The 23218-nt window shown below is 42.3% G+C and overlaps 1 protein-coding gene across 1 annotated transcript in view; it reads left to right on the plus strand.

Moving 5' to 3' along the window:
• Window positions 1–23218, plus strand: part of CAV2 (caveolin 2) — a 51955-nt gene that overhangs the window by 24248 nt on the left and 4489 nt on the right. The window lies entirely within an intron of this gene.

Below are 23218 nucleotides of genomic sequence, written 5' to 3' on the forward strand. Positions count from 1 at the left end.
GTGGTGTTTACAAATTAAGCCCTGCTTAAGAGAGAGGACTGTAGTTATACAGAGGAGTCTAGAGAGGAAGGGATGGCTCATAACAGGGAGCCCTGTCACGATGGGAGCCCTGTGTCAGATGCATCATGGATTTATACTGGCTGGCGTTTTTATTTCTAATGGTGTAATGTGACACTAGCATTCTAGAAATTGGCTGACGGCAAAGCTATTTCAATTCGGTTGACATGTTTGAAATGTAATATTTATTTATCTAGCTCACGCGCACCAGCACCAAAGGTGTTAGGTACATTTCATATATATTGCGTAGTGAAAGCACACATCCAGGTCATTGCATGGAAAACCGGCAATGTGCAAAAGGAAAATGTGTATAATAATTTCCTTAAGCCATTTATCACGAACCTAGTGACTCAAATATAGTGTATTTTCTGTTGGTTTTGCAGCAGATTCTGTAGGTGTAACAGAGAAGGAGGCTTGACGTCCTGAGCTGAGACTCTCTGGGCCCGATTCACAGAACTAACTTAAGACAAAATCCTAAACTTACTACTTTTGGTATTCACAGAAGGCATTTAGTAGCAGTAAAGTTAGGATTTTGTCTTTAGTCTGTCTTAAGTCTGTCCTAAGTTTGTCTTAAGTCTGTCTGAAATCTGTCTTAAGTCTGTCCTAAGTTTGTCTTAAGTCTGTCTTAAGTCTGTCTTAAGTCTGTCCTACTTCTTTTGGTATTCACAGAAGGCATTTAGTAGTAGTAAAGTTAGGATTTTGTCTTAAGTTTGACATGGTAAAAAGAGTCTGTAAGGTGTTAAAGAGACATTTTCTGAAGCCTATCCTTCCCCTTAACCTTTTAATCGTAAGACATTATAATGTTGTTGTGCATTTAAGGCTATTGCTGAGTGTTCTGATGTACTTTATCATTTTCAGCACACTGGGCCATGTTTCAAAGGCATTCTTTAGTTATCATGTTTTCCAAAAGCAGAGGCCAACATGGAGGCAGTGCAAGTGAGAAGAGTGGACCATTAGTAATAGCTGTGTGAAATAATCTTCACCAATACTAAGGTTTAAGATCGTATTCCAGCCCAGCATACGAAAACTAAGCAAGCCAAAGAAAAGTGCTAGAGATGAGACGAAGTTTGGAATTATCATTTAAGTAAATTATCTTCATATAATGCTGACATGCGCTTTATGCACCAGCCGAGTCTTGTTTTTTCTGCCAAGGTCACCTCAAAAGATGGATGTGTCTCATTCCACACTAGTTGCTTAGTTGCCTGATTATAAGTGGTATGTTGTTTTTTTGATTCTCTGTGCTGTGCCAAAGTTTGTCCATACTTGGTTGGTATCCAAGGGAACTTCGAGCACAAGTCTACATTCCATTCTGTATTTCACCATAGCCTTCCGTTGAATTGGCTGCCTGCAGATGTCTGCTGGCTCTGGGTATTTTTTACATTCTGCAAGTGCTTGTTCTGTGGCAACAATCATCTAATTATAGGTGACCTGGTCTTTATCGATACTCTAAGAAACAACCTGTTCCAAGTGCCATAAGTAACATCTTAAAATGAGCCTCCAGACTGTGTTCCTTTTTTACTTTGATATAGGATGTCAGCTCGACATTTTTGAGGCTCTATGCTTACCATGTCTAATGGACTAAAAGTTACGAGTATATTCAGTTCCCTCAGACAGTAATACTATTTTTTGTGGTTTTAATTCTGCATCATCTGCTGTCTCTGCTAGAGGCCCCTAGGCATTCAAGCACTGGGAACATTACACTACTCTATGTGGTCTCAAAGTATGGCTCAAGATAGCATTGTGGGCTTTGCGATATCTGATTATTCAGAAAAACTAAAGGTGTTCTCACCTTGGGTTCACCTGAGCTGCTATCTAAATAGACTTCTACAGGCTTCTACACTCTTTCCCAAATTATAAATCTTCGGTAATACAAAAGTTGAAAGAACAATGGAAAATCCCTACTATTGACATGTTATACTGTTTGAATCACAAGGTAAACTCGGTTTTAGAATCATTCAAGTGTATATATTTAAGAGCATCTAATCATGGATAGAGCCATAGATGGCATGTAATCTTGCAAAATCTAGCGTGTTACCACTTGCACGTTTATCAAGGTGGGCCTTAAAAATTGACATTTTGACCTTAGGTGGCTTGTGCAAAGGATGGACATAAAAGGATACTGGGATAGGGATTTCTATAGCACTTCCAGCCCTTCCAAGTTATTTCCTTCTTTTGGATATAACATTTCTTATTAGCAGCAAAAAAGTAAACCATGCACCCCCATAGTCCCCAGCTGTCCTATTAGAAAAGAGCAGCAATGGTATCATAACCTGCAGGATCAGGTTCACAGGAGCTGTCTTATCCTGATCTAGTGTCTTCAGGCAATCAGTGTGGTTTTAATCTCACTTTCTGGAATAAATACTGAATGTAGACCTCAAAATGAATGCAGTGCTGCAGCACACTTATTCGTCTAAATTCGTAATAAAATAGTGATATTTTAATTGGTTGAATTGGGGTGATATTTTGATGTTTGTTCAGGACCAAGTGTTTTTGACCAGATGGGATTCTACGATCCCCTTGTAATATGTCAAGCACACGTACCTAAGATAAAGGCACATTAACCACTTTGCTTACGACAGGCACAAATGTACCAGATAGATCCTTAAATAAAGTGCTTAAACAGTTTTCCACAAGACAGGGTTGTTTTCATTTATTATGTTTCATTATGTTATGTTATGTTATACTATCTACATAGACATGCCCTCAATGTTTTTAACTTACTTGCCCATAACCTGACTGAAACCTGACTTAAAGAGTGTTCAGCCGCTGATATTGCCCTGGCTGTCCTTGCTGATTTCCTAATCAAGCACATTGACTGGGTGGATAAAAATGGGGCTGGGGTGGCAGTCATCCATCGCTCCTCCTACTGTTGTATTATCTCCAAATTGACGAACATTAATAATATTGAAGGACTAACCTTCACTATTGTCTTAGCTCCCTCCTGTTCCCTATCTGGGGTGCCTATTTACCACCCCCAGATGCTTTGGCCAACTCTTATTGTCTGATGCATTGGGTCAATAGTCTACTCGCCACGTCACTTTCCTGGTATTAGCCGGTGATTTTAATTTCCATGGGGATGACCTAAATAATGGATTTGCTCAGCAGCTCTTCTCCTCATTGTAAGGTTTTAATCTAGAACAGCTGGTAAAGAAGCCCACTCATAAAGCAGGCCACACTCTCGATCTCATCTTTTTGAAACCTGTGACTGTCCTGGTCAAATCTGCACTAAAACGTACCTAGTCAGACTATTTTCAGATTTCCTTCAATGTTGTCTCAACAGCTCCTTGTTGCTCTCAAGGATTGACTCATAAATTCCAGACCATGACAAAAAATATCTGAAGTTCAATTCAAAGAGACATTACATTCTGTATCATTTAATTGTAGGAGAGCCTTAGAACATGATGTGGCCAGCTTCAATAACTGGCTGCTTAGCGCCCTGGACATGTTTGCCCCTCAAACATCCTCCACTTCTCAAAGATCTCTGAGGCATTAAAAGTTTAGAAATCTCTATGCAGAAATCTAGATCGGAGAGGGAGGTTTCCCTATGATAAGGAGGGCAAAGCAACCTATTAGGCCGCCTTGAACAGCTATCACACAACCAATGGGAAAGCTCAAAAAACTTTCTTTGCTTCCTACATTTCTGAGGCCTCTAATAAACCTCATGAATTATTTAAAATTGTCACTTCTTTCAGCTATATGGTCACAGAATGCTTCGGTGACTTGCAATGCCTTTATAATATATGACAGAGTGCACTTTATCCCATGGATAATACACACAGTATGTTTACGGTTTGGCTAGTACTGCTCTTCAGAGCTTCAGAATTGTAATAATTGAAATGGGAATATGTATAGAAAAGAAAGCTAAGCCTCATGTGAGTGTGCTGATCCTTTATGCCATTTATAAATGGGATTTTTGTGGACTGAAGTATTTGCCACCTGACACTGGCTGTGCCTTCTTGTGATTTTCCACCATTGTATTCTTACACTGTTACAAGTGTCATGTTCTTGCAATATTAAATTTGGGTACAAAGGTAGATCACATTGGAATCACTGAAATATTAGGTGGTGATGGTTTTCATCTCAGTATGTAGCCTCAAATGGTACAGTTCTTGTTGCTTTGTCTTAAAAAGCAAATGGCACTACATAGCTTATAATCAGAGAAATTATATTTGCCAGTCTCTGGTAGTGGAATCTGCTAACTGAAGGCACTGATATTGAAATACCATACTTCCACTTCGTGTTAGCTAAATATTCTTATAACCAGGCCTTTAGTAGAATGTCATTATGGTAGAGTCTCTTGATGGAATGTTCTATTGTCAAGTCGTATTAGTGAGTGTACAGTCAATAACTAATCAAAACGAGTATAATTGTTATGCCGTGTCTGTAACGCCACGGGCACGCCTCGTTGGGTCATGTGGCCCCAGTCGAAATAAACGGCAATGCGCGTACGTATCGCCAGTTGGGTGTACGACAGTGCTAGCTAATAAAGCACAATCCCAGGCTCCTGTCTTCATTTAATATTCAGGTTTCCACCATGTCAAGCACTTACCCTTGACGAGGTCGTGTGCCCCTGTGACCCCATCAACACAACAACTGGCGACGAGGGTGGGCGTGCCCCGTTTCCGCACCGCGTGGCGGCCGCAAAGGTGTTATCACCAACCTTGTGGTGCTCGTGCCACGGTGCGCTGTAGGTTGGAGGAGTGACTGGGATTTTGACATAGCCGCTGTCGAAGGTGCACCGCAGCAGGTTGCCGACCTGCGGACATCGCGTCAGGACGTTGGCTCCTGTCTTCATTTAATATACAGGTTTCCCACCACGTCTTGCACTTACCCTCGACGAGGTCACGTGCGCCTGCGACCCCATCAACACAACATATAATCAGTCAAGCAAAAATTGAGTTACGAAAAAGAATTGGCATCATTAACGTGAATTTACTCAAGAGATGGTTTGGATTCCAATAGGCCTGCTCCGACAATACAACCTGCAAGAAAGAGAGCACACAAAGATACAACATTTATACAAACAGGTTAGTGGTGGAGATACAGCACCAAGCTACTTATGACTGAAAGGAACAATAATGTAATTGTAAGCATACCTTACAACCCACTCTAAATGAGACATTTGAAGTCTGGAAAAGCGACTGAAGGATTGAAATTTAGAGAAGTCAACTACAGGGACTGTTTCTTAATTTCATGACCCTTTATTGCAACAAATGTACAGTGTCTATATACAATACATACAGTGTTAAAATATTTCTTTAATCTAGTATGATAAAAGCACCAGCTCCAATTAATTCACTGCAAAAAATATATGTTGCAAGATAAACATAACCAATATGCCAGTAATATCTCGTTGCAGGTGAATATAAATGATGGATCTACTATTAAAACCACAGATAATGCTGAAAATGTAGGTGAATTGAACAATAACCCACAAAACAAAAAAGAAAAGAAAATGGAAAAGAGTAAAACTAGTATTGAAGATGAATTTGCAGGCTGGTGCATTGGAAAGAGAATACAAATGATGGAAGCCAAATTTACAGGTAGTGCTTATTGTCCTAGTGAGAGGAGATAAAATGTTTTCACTTTATTGGGAGCTGTTCTCCATTGTGCAATATTTTCATAAATGTTAACACCGGTGTTAGAAATGGGGGTCTCTAGTTGGCAGAGTTAGGTACCTTTTTCCAAATAAAGACCCTTGCTTCTTAGTAAGGGTAAGGAGGATACACACATTAGATAACCTCTGCACCCTGCTCAGGGGCGTACCCTAGGCCTACCATAGGGGTGCCCTATATGTAAGAAAAGGGAAAATTAGGGCCTGGCAAGTGGGTGCACTTGCCAAGTCGACCTGGCTGTTTCAACAACAAAATATTAATATTTCAATTCCAATCTATTGAACATGTTTTGATGAATCTAGGAGGCTATGACAGAGAAGGAAGACCTCGCAGGAAGAAGACTTTCTGGATTGATAACCTGTGTACCTGTTGTGTATAACCTTCACAATACTGACTCCACCTAAGCATATTTCATTTTGTTTTGATGATTCTTATTTTTTTGGAAATGTTTTATCTGGCGTTTAAAAGAATTACATACTTAATTAATTTGCTCGATTTGTCACTGTATCTTGCTGAGTTGTGGGCTTACTGAACAGTGGAGTGTTGGGCAAAGTTTTGCAATTCTTGGACAACCTAAGATACAGTGGAATGAACTCCAGCATGTGTCTGCATTTACGAGGTTGAATAATCATTATACCTGAATATAGTTCTTGCACCTTTGGTGGGTGTAGCTACTGTCACACAATCTGTGTATACAGTTCGGAAATCAAAACACACCACCTGAAAGTTATCCACCGAAAAGAGTGTTAAATAACACAAAGTTTTTCAGTTCAACTTAACAAATCATATTGTCCTTCCACTTTCTTTTCTTTTCTTTTCTTTGCTGTTTAGATGTGGTTTTAGGTTTAATTGTAACTTCCTCCTTAAACAGTATTTTCGAAAGCACTTACTAGTCACCCACAAGAAGAAGCCGAGGCAGATCAAACTTTTTTCAGAAAGGTTCGTGTAGAGTCGTTAAACGGCACCAAAGTTATTAGTGAAACAAAAAACACTCTTCGTATGGAAACTTTGACTTAGCTATAACTTCACAGTGTTGACTGCCAGTGTTTTTTTTTAATATATATATATATATATATATATATATATATATATATATATATATATTTCACAAAAGTTAAAAAAAATCATATTTAGGGGCCGATTATGATCTCGCTAGGAAAGCCCTCCATACGACTCCGATCCGGAGCATTTTCCCAGTGAATTGTTCACCCGCAAGTCCAAGCGACCGATTTGGATGCACCCGTATGGTGACGGCCTCGGTTTGTTCGGACTCCCATTGAAGCCTGTATACTGAACGCGTACATAGGCTCCCATAGCAAAAAGGGTTGGGTGATGTAAAGCGTACACCCAGTGGCGGGCACATATGGAACGGAGGGACCCATGGGTACCCCCATGGGACCTATTCGGAGGACCCTGGGTGAAGGGGGGCCCACAACAGCCCCCTGAAGTCCGATTACCACAGCCGTTTCATCTCTCTGAGACCGAATCGATACGGCCATCCGAATCATGCATCGTACTCGCTCATTCGGAAGCCGGCTCTATTGCGTGGCTCGATTCGGCAGCGAACAAGTCGGACTGACAGGATCGGGTTCCGAAAGGATTCGGTCAGCACGGACGAGATGTTCGCATCGTGCTTGGTAGTTCAGAACGGGGGATGATTCGGTCGGAAACATAGGTTCTGAATCGGATTTGCTTGTTCCGGAAACCGTCTGGGGCCTTCCTAACAAGATCGTAATCGGCCCCTTAGTGTGTTTATGGATATAAATAAAAACTGAACGACCTCTGAAACTTGCAAGTTCTGATCAGGACTGCAGTTCATAACTCGAAAACAGTCATACAAACCATAATACCACATGCAATGCTCATGAACTCATCCTGGATTTGATAGGTGCAGTTACAAATGCTGTAAAAAAAAATATATGTGAGAGTACATACCACAATATCCTTAACACTGTGAAAGTGACAAATATAAATGCACTATTATTTATTGGTTTGAGCCTGTGTTGTAGTTTAATTACATTGTGCATTTAGGTGGTTTTATTTATTGGTATTAACATTGCAAGATTATAAGGATTGTATTTGGTGTACGAGTTGTATTTTACATGACTGTTGTGCAAGTTATGAATTGCAGTTGCAACTGTAACTTGCGAATTTCAGTGGTTCTTCATATCAAATGTTTTACCATAACTGTACTTTACCTGTGTTTTTGCAGTGTTTCCCTTAAGATTTTTTGAAACCTATATTTAAGTTTTAAAATTAAAGTTAACCATAACTTCACTTTAACATTTGTTGGTTTCAGTGTAGGTTTGTGAATTTATAATCTTATACCGCATTTAACAGTTTTCCAAACTTTGGCCTGTGGCCTGGCCCTCGCCCAACCCACTGCAGATGGATATTCCCCACTGCGCACAGCCTTCATTCCAGCCTTGTTTTTTTCTTTTCTTTTTTTTTAGGATTCACCAACCCTGTTGTTGGTTTGCAACTCTACAGCAAGCTTTGTGGTCAAGGACCAAAAACCTGTGGCAAGCTTCATGCGCCTGTGTGGGGTCTCTCTTGGGGTCCATGCACTTTTTATTGTATTTACAGAACATGGGAAAGGACCAGAGTAGGCACATTAACTATTCATCTATCAAGATATATAATTCACTAAAAAACTGTGTAACCTTTGTTTTTTCAAGTGAATGTCTCATTTTTTTTTACACAAAGTAATTACCATATAACCACCGATGTGCATGATCAAAGTGGTTGGCCACATGGCCTTGTCCGTGGCTAGACCCTGTGGCCAAACCCCCCGAAAGGCAGTGAACCCATGAGGGGGGCAAATAGCCCCCTTCCTTGGCCGATTTCGGCCAGTGGACCCCATTCCCCAGGCCTGCCACATTGTTTATGGGAGGGGTAGGTTGCCCCCATTCCCTGGTCATATTTGGCCATGGAAATCCCATCTCCCAGGGCCTGCCCATGTTTTGAATGGAGAGGGAGGGCACACAGCCCCCATCCCCGGGCTGATTTCTGGTACCAGGGATCCAATCTCTCAGGACCCAGACATATTAAGAATGGGGAGGGGGCACACAGCCAACCTCCCTGTGCTTATATTGGCTCTGCTAGGAGCAGACTTAGTGTTTGCTTTTGCTTGGCGGGAGCTGTAAAATTGATCGTACCAAGTGAGAGCAAACATAGGTTTCCCTGCCACACCAGTGCGAGCAGGGTTAGGCACCCCAGGACATAGCAGGAGCCTGGCCTTGGGGGAAGGGGCCCCCTGGGCCATTATTGGCACCGGGAGGAGGGCGAACAGCCCTTTTCTCTTTGGGATGTATGGCGAGGTCCCAGGAGATTGGGTCCCTGGGGCTGAACATGGCCCTTCCTCCTCCATTTGTTGCAAGGATGGGCCAAGGGGGATGGGGCCGAAAAAGGCCCGGGAGAGGGGCCATGCAACCACACTCCCTTTAAAAGTTGACCGGGCTCTGGTTGATGGAGTTCCTGGGGCCAAAATTGGCCCGAGAGTGGGGCTGCGCAGCCCGCTTTCCAATTTTTTAATCAGCTGAGGTTCCGGGACCGAAATCGGCCTAGGGAGGAGGGGCCTGCGTGACCTACCTGGATGCAGCCCACCTGGGAGGCAAAAAAATATAAACGCAGGCAACCACGCTTGCTTTTTTCCCAGTTTTGCCAGGATCCACTGATCCTCCATGGTTTCCCAAGAAAGTTATTAAAAATATCAATGTTTGACCCAAGCAGGGTCCTTGTGGGACCCCACCACTAGGGCTAAGGTGTCAGGGTATTCCTACCCTGCCCTCCTATTTTTTTTTGCTTTTTTTCTTGGGACTTGGAGGAGTCCAAGTTACAAGATGACTGCCAACACTTCCTGGTTGAAGTGGTGGCAGCCAATCTGATCTCATTTTGAGATCTGTTAGATCAGTAGATCCTCCGCATCCCTAGATATCTATGAATCTTTTTCTTTAAAATCCACAAAACTTCTGAAAGGATTGACACCAAATTACAAAAGGCACTCTTTCAGGACCAAAATCTAGCTTTCTGCCAAACTTGGTGTAATTCTGTTTAGCAGTTCAGACTGTAGTTGGGTTTTTGCTCACCTTTTAACCTTTTAACTCCACATTTAACTTTGCCCACCCCTCGATGGAGCTGCTCAAAACTTGGCATATGCATAGAAGTCTGTCAAATTTAATGTGGATTCATGAAATTATGCCAGTGTTACAAGCAAATGATAACTGTGTGACCCCTTCTTTTTAAAGGTGTCCTCCTTGGTGAATCTGTACAAATTTAAGAATACCAACTAAACATACTACCTATCTGCCAAATTTCTTTAAATTCATCAAACAGTGCTAAAGTTTCAGACAAATCAAAAGTGCACCTTTCCAACCATCAAGATATATCTGCAATTTAAATTCTTCATTCCCAGACCGAAACTTATTTTAAACACTAATTTTTTCTGTATAGACGAGCAAAGAATTCTATGGGAGTTAAAATGACAAATATCATTTTTTGCCCCCCAGCACGTTTTTGAGGGATCTGCAAAAAATGTGCCATGTCAAACCCAAGGTCAATGGCATTTTTAATTGAAAAGTTTCTTCTAGATTTGTCAAATGAGACCAATGTAATTAAAAAAACAAAAAAGCCTTCTCAATGAAAGGTCTGACCTAACCGTGTCCATACAGGCACTATCCCTGCCTGTGTAATATATATGTAAAAAGATGGTGTAGTGTCACCTTAAGTCCCAGACCTACAGCATTTCGACCAGTGCAATATCATTAATATGAGATCAAATAAATACAAGTAAAGTTGTACTGAGACGTTTGGGCCCTTTTGAAAATTGTGGCTCAACAAACAGCTCTCTTGTTATTGGTTTGCAACAGGAAGCCAAACCAGACTACTAAAGACAGAGTGAAGTTAGTTTTTTATGAGTAATGTTTGAAGGTTACATTTTAGATCAGTTCTTTTATAGATATCTAAACTCTAAAGATGTTGATATGTAAATCCAGGTGATGTTTGCTTGCCAGCGCAATTCCCTGTGATTGTGCACTGGATGATTGTGTAAATGTAATCCCTGTGGCTGTGAGGAAGTAGAGCATGCTGTGGATGGTGTAAAGGGAGGTGGAGTTGAAGCAGGCATTGATAGGAGTAGAAAGTCAGATTTGTGTAGATTTCGGTTTACATACTAATGTGCCATTCACGTTTTTATTACTTCTAGACTGCTCATGAGATGGGGGACACCTCATTATTTAATTACTTTCCAGTAAAGTTATTTTTCAATTGAAACAACCAGGATTCTATTTGGAGCTCCAAGACGATCAATGCATATAATTAAGAGCAACACTGAAAGAATATTCCATATGGGGAAAACATATCAAATATGAAAAACGTAAGCAGTAATAATAATGTTACAAACTATTCTCAATGTAAGGGGATGCATTTCAAAAGCATAATTTGCATCGTTTCTGCTTGACTGTACCAACCATTTCCAAATCTCTTAAATGTGCCCTCCCAAAGCCGTCCCTCCTGAACTGCTAATGCATTCCTCTCTCCGTGGACTACAGAGTAGCCCCAGATGAATTTTTGCCTTTTTGAACGTCATGAGAAAAGCAATTCCCCAACTACTTAAATACATTGAGCAAGGGCTCTCTTATCTACTTCTCAAGTAGTTGTTTTCTTGGTTCCCTTGCTCTATGCTTCAGCTCCCTATTCTACATACACTGTTCACCGTTTCCTCTTCCCTATTACCTTTCCTTTATTTCTTTGTTCACTTTCTTTGGTAGGACTTGCCCCTGCTCTGTTTTCCTCAGCTCTGTCGCTACTTCTGGGATTCTGCTTCCGCTGAACTTGCACTTCCACTTCCACTGCTCCTTGTCTCTCTTCTCCATTCCCCTGCTGCATTCTACCTTCTGGTCTGCTTGTTAATCTTGATTTTGCTTTTTCTGCTCCACCTCATCCCTTCAGGCAGCTTGCAATGAATTCATCGGCCATGTGTGTGTGTCTAGATTTCTCCACAGCCAGCACTACTATTTGTTTCCCCTTTTTTTCATTCCTTTGTTCCTGCGGTGCTTGAAAACTCCATTCTGTAGCCTTGTGCTCAGTCGAGAGACACCCCTGTCTACTTACATGCAAAATAAGACCTGCACATTCCTGGAGAGTAGAAACCCGGTAGTTTGAGCAGTGACGACCTGCTCATCGCATGAATTAGACTTTACTGTAAGTCCCGGTCATGTTCCACATCCTAATCAGGGATGAAAAATAGCTTCAATGAGTAGTCATTGAAATCATTCACCGTCATATCGAGCGGTGAGATGTCTTGAGTTAGTTCCAGACACAATGCTATAAAATTATAATGGGGTCTGAGTACGTATCTGAGGATAGAACGATGTCTACCGGGTTCTGAAGGAAAACCTCATACAGAATGCAGGCATCGGCTCAGAATTTCATTTATAGCTGAACATTAAATGCAAGATCAGATACTTTCACATTCATCATAGATACAATAGAAGAAGAATTTCATTAAGCTTTAGAAGACATCTACTGGTTGCTGAGCTTCCACTTCGGAGGATGGGGGAGGGAAGGACGCATATGTACATTTCAGCAGGTCAAGGCCGAAAGAAAGGTAACTATAAGAAATGTCCAACCTGCGTTCCATAGCTGTGCCAGCCTAAACCTGTCCCACAAGTATCCAATAGGTATTGGAGGCCAGAGTACCAACCGGGCTAGCTACAGGGAGACTGGAGCAAATGTGATGGTGTTGTCAGGCTGACCTGACAGTAGCAAAAGCAGCACCTCATTCCATATATGTGCTATTTCCTTTTATTTCGTAATCCCTTACCTTCTTCCCTTTGCAGTGCCATACTTTCCGCTTTTGCCCAATATTGGACCCATCGTTCCCACCTCCCAAGATGGCCCGCTACCGGTGACTTTGCTGTTGCCCTCTACACCAATCACAGACCCATGTCTATGAATCTAGAGAACATTCTCTTAGGTTTCCACCTGGGGAAGAGGCCTAGCAGGCTGTCTGCAGCGGCTGGTGTCCCATCCTTAATGTCAGCGTTATTCACCTACCTCTTACCCCTTTACAGTAAAGTCCTATTCCCAGGCACTCCCACATCATATGGCAAAACCCGGTGAAAGGGAACACATATGGCACAAAAAGGTGTTTGCTCCATATATCCTGTTTTTCTTCCTAGGGGTTAAGTAAGTCCATTGAGTGAAATTGATTTGGGTCTATTTGAAGCAGGAATTTCGGGAAACATTTCTGACATAAGCCAAAATTGTCTACCAGTCAGTATTGTCTAGGACCTTCTTTCCTCAAAGGTGCCTCCCATTTATTTCAGTTTTAGCCTTTGAGCTCAGTTTTTGATCAATTATGGAGTGCCCTGTAGAGACATATTACTAATCTCCTACCGTCTCAAATTGAGTAAAGCAGTTGCAGGACCTCATAGACCTCTGGTTCGTACTCCAATGTACCCCACAGTTTTCAAAAGTGCGCTTCACTGCTCTAGACCCTGCCCTGTCATTTTAAGAAATCCCTAATTACTTAAGCAGGGGGCAGAGGCCCAAAATCGAAACTGCTGACAGAAAGGCCCTTAGCCCTTTGATGACGGCTGCTTCTCATCTTTCCATTGTTCATATTATATACTAGGGATGGTGACTGAAGCTCCCGGATTTTGGACCGGTTTTACTTTGTTGTCATAGCAGCATCCTCACTTATTGACTTCCTTCAAAATTAACCTTTTATCTTTACAGCGGAACAGTTGTGTGTTTTGCGGTTTCAGCTTCAATTCTTGCCTTTTGCTGTAGTAAAATATAGATTTGTTTGTATTGTGCTTATTGCATTTCAAGCATTGATTGTATAACATAGGAAAACAATAATCCAAACATAGCAGGCACCACATGTAGTTGTAACCCCATTTTTTCATATTCAAGGTGTGTTAGATTTCTCCAAACGTCCCATTTTTTGACATGACACCAATTCACCCAAATATCCCCATAATGCTATGTATCATTTACACATTCTCCAGACTCACATAACATTATAGCATCATGTGTCGCTGTTCATACATGGTAACTTCTCCTTCCTAGTTTGCAGTTGGCATTTGTGGTAAGTAACCTATAACGTTTTATTACACACTCCTGTCAGATGTTTAATGTTCCATTTCTGCCTTGGCCTCTGCCTCGTTAGACAATCCAACTTCATTAAGTAGGTGGCTCCACAGGGGATCCCATATATATCTTGAGGTTGGGGGGGTGTTAAACCTGGCATCATTGGCGTGGGTTTCCCCTGTATTTTTGCCTTTGCCTCCTGTTATTTTGCTGTGTGTTGGACTTTGTTTTTGCTGGTCTAGATGCTTTGGGCACTTTGCCACTGCTGTTCAGTGCCAAAGTGCAAGTGCTCCCTGTAAATTGTTGTATGGATTGGTGATTCCATGATTGGCATATATGATTTATTAGTCAGTCCCTAGTACAGTGCACTGTATGTCCCCAGGGCCTGTAAATGAAATGCTGGTAGTGGGCCTGCAGCACTGATTGTGCCACCCACATAAGCAGCCTGTAAATGTAAATCAGATCTGCCACTGCAGTGTCTGTGCACAGTTGGATACTGCCATGTCGACCTGTCAAGGTCAACCACTTGCCAGACCCTAACCATCCCTTTTCTTACATGTTAGCCACCCCTAAGGTAGGCCCAAGGTACCCCTGTGGGCAGGGTGCAGTGTATGTGAAAGGTAGGACATGCTCTGATGTGTGTGGCATGTCCTGGTAGGGAAATACTGCCAATTTCGTTTTTCACTATTGAAAGGCTATCTGTTCCATAGGATAGCATGGAGTTGCTTATAACAACTTATAAGCATAACTGCCCATGGGGAAAAGATAGGAAAATAAAGTTTAATATGCCTGAACCCAGAATGTTAAGATGCATCTTTTAGTGAGGGTGATTTTTACATTCTGGGTTTGAAAATACCACTTTTAGAAAGTAGGTATTTGCCTGCCTAACCATCCAGTGTGCCTCTTCTAGGTTGTGTATTGACTGTCTGGCTTTGGAGTGACAGGGGCTGGGGATGTGCATTCTGTTCAGACAGCCACTTGGGGGGTTAGGTGTGTCCTGCCTTTCCAGCGTGAGTCAGGACTGTGCTGAATAGACATGGGCTGCATTTAGAGTAGGGGGAGGAGATTTCTTTCACACCTGAATATGCCTGGTCTGCTGTAGACAATGAGGTCTCCGCCTCCTGCCAGGAAGCTGCACCAGAGAGGACATAACTGGTTTTGGCTGGGCAAAGAGCTTCTCTGCCACCAGAGAACAAAGGTATTTGTGCAATAAAAAGTGGGGCCCAGACCCCATAACTTCAGATCACTTGTGGACTTCAAGAGGAACCTCTGCCAACAAGAAGAGCTGGATTAGACTGGAGGAGGAGTACTTCCCCTTTGCTGCGTGCTGTCTGGGGTTGGCCTGCAGTAGCTGTTTCTGCCAATGAGAGGAACTGTGTGTGTATCCTGCTTGAGAAAGTATCTCCAAGAGCTTGGAAGTGGAGCTTGCCCCCTGTTCAAGAGGTCTCAGGAACAGCAAAGACCTCACCACCTTTCCTGGCACCGCAGAAGAAGGGAGCAACCAACTCTGTCACCGAGTCCGTCGCAGGGTTCCGTGTTGTTAAGGCACTGCAGAAGACCTCGCCACACTTCGCACCACATCCTTGGTCTCACTGGCGCCATCTGGACTATTGTCACCGAGATGTTGCTTGCTCCGTGTCCTATAGGCCCGCACTCCGCACCGCCTCACCTTATCCTGCCTGGACACCACCGACACCATCACTACACGAACCACACATCGACCGGCTCCGTCGCCTGTATCGCAACCTGCCAGCACCGCTTTGAGCACCACCTCTCCCTGCACCGTAAGCCTTAGGCTCACTGATGCTGTCTAAACAATCTTCACCAAGCCACTGCCTACCCGGCATTTTGAGGGCACCGCGCCCTGCACCGCTTCCATTTGTTTGCAACGCAACCGCGACGGTTGCCCTCAACCGTCTCGAACCAACGTGTTGGCCGCAATGAGAAAGGTACTGTTCACGAGTATGTCAATGCTTTAGCTGGCCCGTACTGACGTGGTCAGCTGGAACTGTTAGACTTTTTGTTTCAGCATCATGGTAGCCCTGGACGGAGCTACCGACTCGGGAGAACTGTGTTTTTCTGCTCTTTCTGCAATTTAAAGGTAATCTTGCAAAGTAACTATTTTTACAGTATTGTATGTTGGATTTTTGTCGTATTTGGTCTTGTTGGTTTAGATAAAGTTTTGCTTATTTTTCTAAACTGGTGTGGTTTCCATTTATAGTGCTTTCACTGTATTACTGTATGTGTGCACAAATGCTTGGTGCACTGTCTCTGAGATAAGCCTGTCTGCTCGTGCCAATCTACCAAGGGGGTGAGCAGGGGTTATTTTAGAAGTGTATCCCCCTTACCCTGACTAGGAAGAAGGGTCCCTATGTGGACAAAGGTACCTAACTCTGCCAACTATAGACCCCCATTTCTAACAGGGGAAAGAGATCTGCTTATAGTTTAAGCTGGTCATTGCAATACACAAAAGTCTCTCTATTGTCTATGCTTTGGAGATCCCCCAACCCCAGCAACAGGCCACTTGTCTTTTAGCGAGTAGAGGTGTAAGTGCGGTGAAACTTCTCTGGGGCCCAGGGATCTCCCACACCCATACCCAAAGCACCATTAAAGGGGTAGGAGAGAGGGCAAGGCCAATCTCGTGAGATATTGCATTAAAAAACTCCTGCCAGTATTGTGGGATTTTCTGTCTGAAAAAAACATTGCAAGTTTGCCGCATGGCTCCATCATGTTTATGCAGCTATCCAACAAACTTTCAATGCTTTTGCAGGAACCTCAGTTCCTGTAAATGTAAGAGATGTGTGCTCAGCTACCAAAAATCTCAAAATTAGCAGATGGGTACTCCCTCACAGCAACAGAGTACCTTATTTTGTCCCTCTGATGGAGTAAATACCTGTCCAATCAACTGCAAATTAGGCCCTTGGTCTAAAAAATGGCATTCAAAATACTTGATATTGGCGAGTCAATGGATGAGATACCCCCTTTTCTGGGATCACTCCCCTGGGACCTCGTAGGCACCCTAATGCATCCACATGTCAGGTGCCTTCTCAAGCGGCCTTAGGTCAGACAACACAAAGACATTTACTTAAGATACACTCTTCTTTGTGATCAGATTATATAACCCATCATAAGTAGGGGTGGTCAGAACTCGTGATGTTTCACTCCACAGAATTCCGAAGAGTTACACAAAAACTCAGTTCAATTACGCAGAGTTCAGTGACCGGCGGAACTCGGCATGTCACGCTGCTCGTGCTGATTTTTAGCGTCAGCAGCTTTAACTGAGCTGTCAAATCAGGGCGAATGGCACCATGATGCATGCCCGAGGTCGCTGCTTCTTTCTGCCGCTCGAGTAGATTGTGCACTCGAGTGGCAGCTTTCTCAATACAAACTGTAGCAACCTGCCGCGACTGCCCACATTGAGAAGGCACCAGGAGACGTTCTGGTCCTCGACTTTCTCCCTCACACTCAGCACAGATTGGATAAAACTCTGCGAACAATGCCAGCATAGTGGAATTTATCGCCCACCCCTAATCATAAGTAGGGATTGCTTTTCACCAAGCCCCGCAGTGCATTCACTGAGACATGTACAATATCACCCTAGGTTTGTTGTGAATCCTATTGTGTGTCCTGGCCCTTCTTCCAGTACTCCTTGGGTGTAAGGCTAAACATCTGCACTAGGGCATCCTTCATGTTCTTGCTGGAGTTAGCTACCCCCTCTTCCAGATCAGGGGTGTATTCTTCCCCAGTGTAGGTACTAATTCCCACAGTGAATCCCCCTAGTTATGTTGTTCTGCCCTGCACATTCTCAGTGCTCTTTCATAGGAGGTGAACCATTTGTCAATGTCATGCCCCATCACAAAACTCCAGTGCACACCTCACCAATGCTGCCACCATCTTCCTGGGACCTCAAAAGGCCTCGGCTGGCCTTCTTCTCCACAAAGTCCAGTTTCTTTTCTTCCATGTGCCTGCCTGATGGAGGACAAAGGGAGGGACCTGTTTAGGTGTCATTTCACATCTGCTTGTAACAGTGGAGACTCGTTTATCCCTACTCTGGGAGCAGTTTCACATCTCCTCAGGACTATTCACCATCTGGGTGATAGTTGGAGGGCTAATGCAAACTAGTCTCTAGGAGGTACAGGTAAGGGAAAAGTAGTTTTCTCAAAGTCAATTTAATTTTCATTAATATTTTTTAAGAATCTGACCACCATTAAGTTGGCCTATTAATAAATATAAAATATACCCATTGAATAATTTCTCTAGTTGGCCCATAGCCTGAGATAGCAGAATTAATACTTAAAAATGCTTTGCAGTCAGCCTTCCTATGTTGAAAATAACTTTTGGGTGCTTGTCACTGTAAGACATGTTAACTTTAAAGTTTTATATGTTCTACTTTTAAAGACAATGCATTATGCCTTCTGAGATAGAAGGCCTACAGAGGGGTTGCTAATTAATGTTAGAAAGGGAGGTTTTCTCCTGCCAAAAGATTGTTTTGACAGGTTGGGCTGCAGTTTTAAAATTGCAGCAGCCAAGCTACAGTGGTAGGCCTGGAGTCATATTTGTTGTGTTCAACTTGTTCAGATAAATGGGGAATAACTTGTAGCAAAAGAATGTTTTGCATTTCTTTGAATTTGTTTCCACATTCAGGGGATGATTATAGTATTACCATAAGAAAACTGCATAATTGGCAGAAACTTCCAATAATTGGATTACCTCCCATTTGCGTTTTTATGACAGTACTCTTAATAAGCACATCACTGACGCAGGTCGACTGTGCTGTCAATGCTGAGGAAATGGACAGAGTGCACTGTAGCTGTTAGTGACTTCTGGAGATTTAATAGCGAATGGGAGCAAGTTAACACCCTGAGATCCTACTGGTTCCATGAGTACACATGAATGAATGTTTATAGGAGTTACTCACACAGGCCATATAGAGGCGACAGTCTTAATAGTGTAATATGTGGTAAATATGTTAACCTTGTGGTATGTTTCCCACCACTTTTACAAAGGTAATACTATACTTTCACTTGTCTAAAAGCATTGGCTGGCAAATAGTCCCATTAGTAAATACGGTGTTAAAAATAACACATTTCAGGAAGAAAAAGTTTCCACCCGCAACATTTCACCACTGCTTGGTTTAGGAGGCATTAACATGTTTTAGCTCTAGTAGAGAAAACACCAGGCAGCGAACGAAACCTTTCCCTGTTCCAAATAACTCTAATTTATGTAATGGTAATATTCATTTCAATCAAGTGGTGCAAGCTGATTACTGTGGAACAAATTCTCAAAATGATACACTGGCCAGCACCAAAGGAAAACGTCAAAACAGCATCAACCACATTGTCTAGAAGAAGATGAAACAAATGTTGCTGGAAATATAATTCTGGCAGTTTTAAATGTCTTTGACGTAAAGGCCAGAGGCGTAGAAATGGCCGGAAGTTTAATCCAAGGAATGGGTGTTTTACGACGACACTTGAAGCTGTCATTGTGCCTCATAGCTCGCATTAACAATTAATATTGTTAATTCTCTCAATGATAATAGAGCTTACTGTTATCTAATTCTATTGGGATATCATCCTCAGAATGATGTAAGGCTGAATAGATCATGCCGAGGTGTGGCACTTAGCCTAGTGAGTTACTTGCTTTATAGTCCTTTACACTAGTGAAACTGGTGCAATATTCACAACCGTAAAAGTCTCTGTAGTTTAAAACATTAAATCAAAGCAAACAGTGTTACTTAAAGGCCTGAATAAATCTAGAACATTTTAAAACGGTTTTGATACTTTATGTTTCTGCATGTGACGACCCAAAATTACCTTCCACTCATTGTCGATGCATGGTACAGTTTGGCCTTTCTTGTAAAGGTGCTTTTAGCTGTGATTGCATTCGTGATGTACTTAAAAATGTCCTTTCTTTGGCTTCATACTATGCTTGAGAATCCCGTTGTTTCAGGAGGGTTTCTCATTCTTCTGTGTAATTCCCTTTGGTTTATAGCGAATGAGGACGGTAGGTTGTTTTCAGCGTTGTCGTATATGCTGAAGTCGTTTTATTCGTGCATGCACTTTGGAAGGCTTGCACACTTCGGTCTTAGGGGGGCTTCTACCAATAGTAAGCAGGTGCGGTGGCATAGGAGTCCAGGGGTTCGAGTGGCCCACTGCACCCCAGTCTTGGCTGTTAGTCCCTCCTCAGCTCGGTTGTACTGTGGCTATTTCCCTTGTTTGCATTAGAGCCCCTGTAGCCCTTGTTACACCATGGCTCATTTCCAAAGAAGTGCATTGTTGAATCTGGGTTTCAGAGACGGGCTGGTCTCTTTGGGCAGACACCCCGTAGCCGTGTATTGTTATTTTGGCCATACAATAGGATTGTAGGCTGTCCTGAGAGGCCATGTAAAAATATAGAGGGTGTTATATGTGAGGTCAGCCTTTTCTGGAAGTCAGTGGAGGTTCTGTAGTCATGGAGAGACATTCCTATTTGCTAATTCTCCAATCACATCATACTATGTCTTGTGTCCTCTTTGAACTCTTCAGGCCTGTTTTGATGAGAAGAAAAATGCTTGTCAGAGTCTCGGCTAACTTGAAGCCAGCGTTCATTTGTGAAACTCCATAAAGGTATAATCCAGCACAGCTGGCAGTTCTGGGGTTAAGAGTCTTGGAATAAGGGGGTATTACAAAAAACATACAGGACGAGCTTCCCTTTGAAATTGGCCGATGATATATTAATTCTGATCTCAGTTATATTCACAAAGAGTAGAAGAATGGAACACACAATAGTATGGCCCGTCAAATGTGTTTTGAACCAATGAACCTTGTCTTTGCGCTGTTAAGCTTCAAGGTGCCTTTCTTCATCCAGCTCCTTGTCCCCTATGTCTGCTGGATTCCTTCCTTCTGCATAATGGTAACTGCACTGTGTCCTGTGATATGTTGCTCAGTAAAATGTGCTTCCGCCACTTTTAAAGGTGATTAATTGATAAATGGATTCATGGCCTTAAATTTGATCTCAATCTGTCCCTTGCCTTCGCTCCCTCTTGCCTTTACTTCCCTTTGTAAGTCTTCCATCCCACCATCATCACATAGATAAGAGGGTGATGAGAATGTACTACAAGATCTTACTACAGGCCTGTGGGAAAAGGACAAACGACTGTCCTAGCACCTACAGGACCTTCTCTCAAGGCAAACGTTTTCTAATACCTCTCGCTCTCCCTGCTGTGACCAAAGTCTTTTGTCTGATGAGCTTCCAAAGTATTTGCCATTTCTTTATGCTCTCTAATGGGCAATGGATGTCTTTCAAATGCAGCAGTCTGAGTGGCCTAGACCCTGAAAGGCGACTAGGACTGCAACACGCACCACAAATAAGTGGTTCATACATTCAATTCAATTTTAATCTAAGAAATGTCCAATGAAATATAAACACAATATACATTCAAGTATCCATGCAAGTTAGAACTTTTCGATTGTTTCCATTAACAAGCCAAATGATTGCCAAAATAATATTGCATATTTTTTCTGTACAAAAAATAATTATTGCAGCACCCAATGCATTTCGGGGCACTAGGTCCCTTCGTGAGGGTTATTCTGTAAGGGGAAAAGGAAAACATTTCTAAAGATGCACTTTGGGATCAGGTTTAGTTTGTGAACGCATCGTGCTCCCCTCACCACAGTGTTTGAAAAGATACTTGACATTCATGACACTTACTATCTTGACACCGGTCGAATTACAAACACTATAAAAAGAAAGAAAATGTAGCAAAATAAAACCTCAGAATCGTCAGAAGCAGTCTCACATTGTGTTCTGCAATTACATGCTATCACGTACCTGCTTATCAATAGCTGACTGTACGTGTGAGAATGACCACCAATTCAATTCCATACCCGAATATGTATGGCGCCTGAAGATTAAAAAAATACCTAATTGATGATGATGATGATCCAGACTAACCAAAAGGTTTTAACATGGCTCACCTTAAAATCCAACAAAATATACGTGTATATGACCACGCAAACTGAATCCGGCAGGTTTAATTTCTTAATAGAAGCTCCTTGAAGAGAGCTGATTACCCCGTGTCACCTACCAAACAAAAAACGCTCGGTCAAAACTATAAGTCCATATGCCCAGGACATGACATCACAATATTGGCGAAACTATCACCGTCAAGATGATAGTGCGTAAGCGCTGCTTACTGATTTATGCTGGCAACAAATCCCATTTTCATTAGCGTGTAGACATAACTTCCTGGTTTATACGTTGGCGCGATGACGTGATCAAAGAGTGCTCAACACTGAATACGGACTCGGCTTGTTATGCTTTCGCGATTTAAAAAGCTGAATACAAACCCGGATGTGATCCAGCACCAAAGATAAAATAGTTCACCGCAAACAAAAACATGAACGACAAGATGCTTAAAGTGCATGGGTACCCTTAAGAAAATATGTGAAGTGTGTCTAACTGGGAATTGTTTATACACATAATACAGGCAATTATATTCTAATCCTGGATTAACATAGTCATAAATTCTAGAGGCATGATTTGTAGTAGTAGGTGTTTTCAAATGAACAATTACAAAATATTTTTATTTCTAATGGTTTAATTGTAGTAACCATGGCTGCATGAATCCTAGAAATATCAACTGTGTCAATCTATTTAATTTATGACTATGTTAATCCAGGATTATAATGTAATTGCTTGTATTATGTGTATAAACATTGCCAGACTTCACATATTTTCTTAAGGGTACCCCTGCACTTTAAGCATCTTGTCATTCGTTTTTTCGTTGGCGGTTGTTGGAAACGGCCCTTTTTGCATGGTTATCCCCAAACTTTTTGCTTCTTCCTCCTTTATTTTTTCTGACCTGTGGTTGTTGGCAATAGAACTCTGGGCACTTTACCACTGCTGATCAGTGCTAAAGTGCATATGCTCTCTGTATAAATTGTTATATTGATTGGTTATCCATGATTGGTATATTTGTTTCACCTGTTAGCCCCTAGTAAAGTGCACTGAGTGTGCCAGGGCTGGTGATTCAAATGCTACTAGTGGGCTGCAGCACTGATTGTGCCACCCACAGGAGTAGCGCTAAAATGATGTCTTAGGCCTGCTTGCGGTGCCTATGTGCAGTCCAGGACTGCCATGTCGACCTGGCCAGTGCACCCACTGACCAGGCCTTATCCTTCCCTTTCTGTACATGTCAGGCATCCCTATGGTGGCCCTAGGTACCCCCCTGGGCTGGGTGCAGTGTATCTGAAAGGTAGGGCATGTACTGAGGTGTGTAACATGCCCTGGTAGTGAATTACAGCCATTTTCGTTTTTCACTGCTGAGAGGCTATCTTGCCCATAGGATAGAATGGGGAAGGCTGTTTACATGCCTATCTTCCCATAAGGGCAAGATAGAAAATCCAAGTTTGGTATCTCTGTGTTCAGAATTTAATTATACATCTTTTTAGCAAGATGGTTTTTAAATT

This window comes from Triturus cristatus, chromosome 4_1 (assembly GCF_964204655.1).
Source record: "Triturus cristatus chromosome 4_1, aTriCri1.1, whole genome shotgun sequence".
Classification (NCBI taxonomy): domain Eukaryota; kingdom Metazoa; phylum Chordata; class Amphibia; order Caudata; family Salamandridae; genus Triturus; species Triturus cristatus.